At 43.1% G+C, this 5280-nt stretch overlaps 1 protein-coding gene across 3 annotated transcripts in view; it reads right to left on the minus strand.

Moving 5' to 3' along the window:
• Window positions 1–3861: 3861 nt before the first annotated feature.
• Window positions 3862–5280, minus strand: part of setd5 (SET domain containing 5) — a 25861-nt gene continuing 24442 nt past the window's right edge. For all 3 annotated transcript variants that reach the window (XM_035524337.1, XM_035524338.1, XM_027016759.2), the window contains one exon: window positions 3862–5280. This exon is cut by the window's right edge and continues 799 nt beyond it. The gene's annotated coding sequence lies outside the window, so the exon portion shown is untranslated.

Below are 5280 nucleotides of genomic sequence, written 5' to 3' on the forward strand. Positions count from 1 at the left end.
CTTTGTCTTCAGAGGAATGAAGAGCATGTGCGTACGTGCGTACACACACACACACACACACACACATGCTTGACTGTTATAGCAACAGTCAAGTGAGCCAGTGTATGAGAAAGCCCTGTCAGCTTACGTATGTTTGGTGTATCTGCAATAAGATGACTTAACAGTAAAGCATGTGTGTTTAGTGTGATGATAAGTGTTACAGTAACATGCTTGGCTGCATTGTGTATGGATACACTGCTGTCTAATGACCAAGTTATCACTTGCACGAACTAAAATTTCTAGTATAAAGAACTGGTCAAGTGGGTTATATATGCTGGTCAATCTGGACCGACCAAGCATGTTTGTGTTGAGGATATGCCACATGAGCATCTAAAACAGCCTAACATAAAAGCTTCTGTTGTCTAAGCCAAGTTTAAAATCTACAAGATCTCTTAGACCAATGTGTTATTGATAAGCCTAGTCATTGTGGTTAAGGTGGCAAGTTCCAGCTGAAGATGAAATGCAAACGTAATTCTGGGCTCAGGATCTGTGAACGATATGTCATGATACGCCACATAGATGCCCTTTTCAGAGTCTGGGCTTCTCAGAAGGGCTGGCAGCTTCCTACAAGAACCTGAACACTGCACATGTACAACCTAAGCCATACACTCGACTCACCAAATTCTATGGAGGGGGATTGTAATGATGCACAGGCACTAAACTGGGCACAAAGTTGACATTCCTAAAGGCAGACAAGGTCAGTCCATGCACACCTCAGCTGACCTCTCTACGTGAACATGGCTGCTCTGGTCTGGTGAGTGAGCGGTTTATTTTCCGTCTCAACAACAGGACATGGTGGCCACCACCTGCCCCTCAGACCACACCTTATCTAGGTCACATTCAACAACACACCCCCACCCACATCTAGTTGGGAACATAGGACGTATATGAATATGCAGAAGCTGTGATGGCTTGTGGGACTCGGATACGCATAATCAGAAATAAAATGTGCATAAAATGCTGGCCTCCCTCTGTGAGGAAAATAGAGCTGCGACTGGCTCAGAGGCCCTTTAACACGCTCTAAATTAGTGAGTTCATATTAACAGGTATAAATCTCAGCTTATGTAACCAGCTGATGCTCCAGGCGTCCTCCTTTTGGAATGAATGCATCGTGCGCGTGAGGAATGAAGAGGGAAGCCACATCAGCCCACCACAGACAGCGTTCCCAGGTTCAACACAGACAAATGGTTAAGACAGTGGAGTCTTCCGTCCTCCTGCCTCTGACACATCTCTGATGCAGCTCAGGGCCTACTTTCAGTGATGGTAAGCCCTTTGATGTGGCAGGTCAGTGTAAAACCACCTAAATAGTTGAACTGGCATCACATGACTGTGAGACCACAAAAGAGCGTTCCACAATACCACAGCATTCCATTTCCCCATGGGAGACACCATTCCAGCATTTCAGCGAACCATCAAAGAGGGAGCAAAAAGTCCAAATGTTTAATAGAACTTTTCAATTGGCCAAAACTTCAAAAGCTGTGATCAGACCAAAGCGAACGCATGCCGACGCAGGTATCAGAAGACAAGCCAAGAAAGGAAGGCAGCAGGATGATTAACACAAAAGAGCTGGACAGAAACACAGACATAAGGGGGCCTAGAGGAGAAGCTAGAATAACAAATAAGACGGACGGTGCAAAGGAAACTGGGATGCTTTGACCGACATCTTTGCTCATCCCTCTCTCCTAGTGCTGCAGCTGTTGCTGGGCTTATAAAAACCCATCTGGAGTCGCAGTGCGAGAGCACCGACACGGAGGAGAAAGCAGAGAGAAACCAGCACAGCTTGCTGGCCCTGACAAGTCTCGCAGCTACCCTCTGGCACCTGAGCGAAAGCTGCTCGCAGCATTGGCTTCTCGGTTTTTCGCTGGCTCCTGAGAGTAGAGGCGATCACCTGCCGCCCCACTCTTCCTTCAACACCTCCACCTTCCATCACCTGTGTTCTGCACAGCACCTCCACTACCACAGAGCGGACGCCGCACCACATTTTCAAATGGCACTGAACGTTTGAGAGGAGGCTCAGTTCATCATTTTGAGTTGAAGACTTGATCCATTCATTTATTTGATCTCCGTGACAGAGCTCCACTCCTGGTAGTGTGGGGAAGAGAGAGGATGGCTGCAGGGTGGAGTGTGCACAGTCGAAAGGCGCTGCTGTGGATAGTCTGCTTGAACATCTGGGTCACGTGGGACCACAGAGGCACTCTGGCTGCGATATATCGTCACAGAGGTAGGACAGAGACTAGAGATGCATGCTTTACAATGAAGCACAAACCATTACCCTATGCAAAATAAACTGCCAGCCATTCGGAGCCAATTCCACACTTAATCAATAACAAAAGCTAAAAATATTACTAAATTTATAAGTTTAGAGACAATGTTTCATAAAAGGATAATTCAAACTTCAGTAACTATCTTATTGCAGAATGTTGAGCCGAGTAGTTAAGCGTAACAGAGCAAGAGCGCACTCTGGTGGCCACTCCTCAGAAATCAGGACGTACTCCCTACGTCAGTGTATGTTGTTCGTGTGCCCACAATCAGGCTTGTGCAGTCATGATGGGAAGCTGTTTGAAGCTGGTCAGACCTTTTACAGAGGATGCGATAAGTGCTACTGCCATGAGGGTGGCTACATCTGCTCGCCGTAAGTCAGAATCATGACAGAATGCATTGTGCAAAACATTTATACTAATAACTGTTTATACTCATACTTCCAGTCCCTGGCGTACCTCATACACAACAAAACCGGGTTACAACTACACTTCTTTATACTGGAGATGTCCAAGTACTAGAGTTGAAAAATACTGCATGAAAGAAAACTCAGCAAATATTCCCCACTGAGGCATGGTTTTCTTTTAAGACCTTATGCATTCCCACCACGGGCTTTTCTTCGCCAGGCCCACAAAGCCCACGTCCTGGCCGAGCTGGTGTCAGCGTGTGGATACGGTGTGCGGCTACCGCCTGGTGTACCGGGAGAAGCCAGCGCGGGAGTGCCACGCCTACAGCTGGATCCGGTGACATGGGCCAAGTACATCATAAGCTGTACAAACACTATTTTGTATATGCAAAACTTGTTAGCTTCTATAGCCAATTCACCAAAATGCATCAAAATTAATCAAAACATGAATAATGTAACTTCCTGTGTGCTGATCACATCTGGAAAGTGATGACGCAGGTCAAACATTCACTTACTGGCAGATTTTACACAGCACAAGGACCTGTTTTAGTTCACCTGAAGCTCCCTTTAACTTTCACACATATATTCCTTAATTTTGTTTTTGTAACAAAGAAGCCTGGTGGTCTTCACTACATCACTGTAGTCTTATATGTCTTCCATTAAAACTATGGTCAGCTTTAAAATACGTCATGAGTATTTTATTATGAAAATGCTTTACATCTCCTCTTCTTTCTGCCTTTTGGGGGGGGGGGGGGGGGGGAGGAGACCAAACTATGATGTGTGTAAAAAATAAAATACAACAAAACAAATTTTTTAATGTTTCCTTTAAAAAAAGTGTTCAGTTTTTTTAGACCTGGAAGTGTTTTAATCAAACCCTTTTCCAAGCTCCAACTGTACACTTTCAACTGTTACACCAACCCAAAAAGAAATATCATGCGGCAAAATTAGTGTACTATATTTTCCTTGGAACAGTATATAACACATTTTATGCAAGTACACATGATCATACATAAACGTTTTCTTGGTTGTTAACATTTTCTCCTCTGTAATTAAGGTGCTGGTAAATTTCGGATCATATAGTCTTTGTTGTTTTTTTTTCTTTTGAAGTCTTCTGTGAAAGACAAACATTCATGTTAAGCAGTGAGTACCCTTGTGTCTTTTTCTTAAATGGGAAAGGTAATCTCTGAGGGAAAAAAAAAGTCAAAGGTCAAAATGTGTTCCAGAAGCTGATAAAATGAACCCATCCATTGCCCCAACTCTGCAAGGTCCTTTGACTAAGGGAAGAAAAGCAAAAACCTTTTCCTGGGCCACTGTAGCTTCAGTCCGTCTCTAGTCTACCCAACAGACAATCAAAACAAAGACTACAGTTCCCAAGTTCCAGGCATCTGTTTCATTTGATGGGATATTCAGTTTCACTCTTGTGATCTTGGCACAACTTGGTGACCTCACTGTGTGATGAATATCAGACAAGAGACAAAAGTACAGCATTCTGTCAAAAAACAGACACTTCTGAAAGCAGCACTTTGTGTTAAAATACTTATTATGAGACCCCAGCAGCTAACATTTTGACTTTTGTCTGTCTTTTTTCGTCCTCCCAATTAAAACCATTCTGCCATGGCTCTCATCCCATCCTTCCTTGACTGGCCTATGGAATGCAATGATTGGTCAGAGGGAGAGAAAAATAAATTCTCAACAATATGAAAATTAAAAAAAATCCTGCAGGATTCAAAAACAGGGAGGGAAACAAATCCTATAACGGAGTAAAAACAGTATTTCTGCAGCTTCATTTTCAAAAAAAGTCCTGTGCATTCCTAGTCACCAGGGTGTTTCAACGATTGCTAGAACCCGAATTTCAAAAACGAAAATGAAACCAGTTCAGAGATATAGCTGTCATATGAGAACAGGCTGATCTTGGACAACATGACACTGGGTTCACAACAACCCTGAAATCAAGTCAAACAAATAAACTGAGCCAACTGCAGCACCGTAAGATCTGTGGTTGTCAAGTATTACAGAGTGAGTCTACAGATGTGTGACAAAACAAAACCAAAAGAAGATTTAAAATGACTATAAATGGAACTGCCACAGAGCAGTCCTGATCCCTCAGCCTAAACGACTAATGATTGACTTCAACTGGATGGAATGAATGAAAGGGCTAAGCAAATCGACTTTACCTGCGTGACTACTACAGACAAAGCTGACAAACATTGACAAATTATGCTGTCAGTGAATTATCAAACGGCCTGACCCGACTTTGATGAACGAACAAATTGAAAGCACCAAACGCTCTAGCTGATCTAACACGTTCCGACCTGGTTACAGAGCATCGGCAGGTGGTTTTATTTTAGCACAGGTGCCTGACTCAATTTACCATCTATGATGCACATTAGATCTGTACATGTCTTTAAAGCATATGGGTAAATTTTAATTTACACATGATTTAACTCTTGACCCCCCAGCCCACCCCCAATGTCTTGTTAAAGTTTAATTTCCACTGATTTCAATACGATAATGAATTTCACGTTAGGCTGTGTAGAATGCAGAAATGCAGTTTTTTGGTGAAAGACAAAAAAAAA

This window comes from Electrophorus electricus, chromosome 3 (assembly GCF_013358815.1).
Source record: "Electrophorus electricus isolate fEleEle1 chromosome 3, fEleEle1.pri, whole genome shotgun sequence".
NCBI classification, from domain to species: Eukaryota; Metazoa; Chordata; class Actinopteri; order Gymnotiformes; family Gymnotidae; genus Electrophorus; species Electrophorus electricus.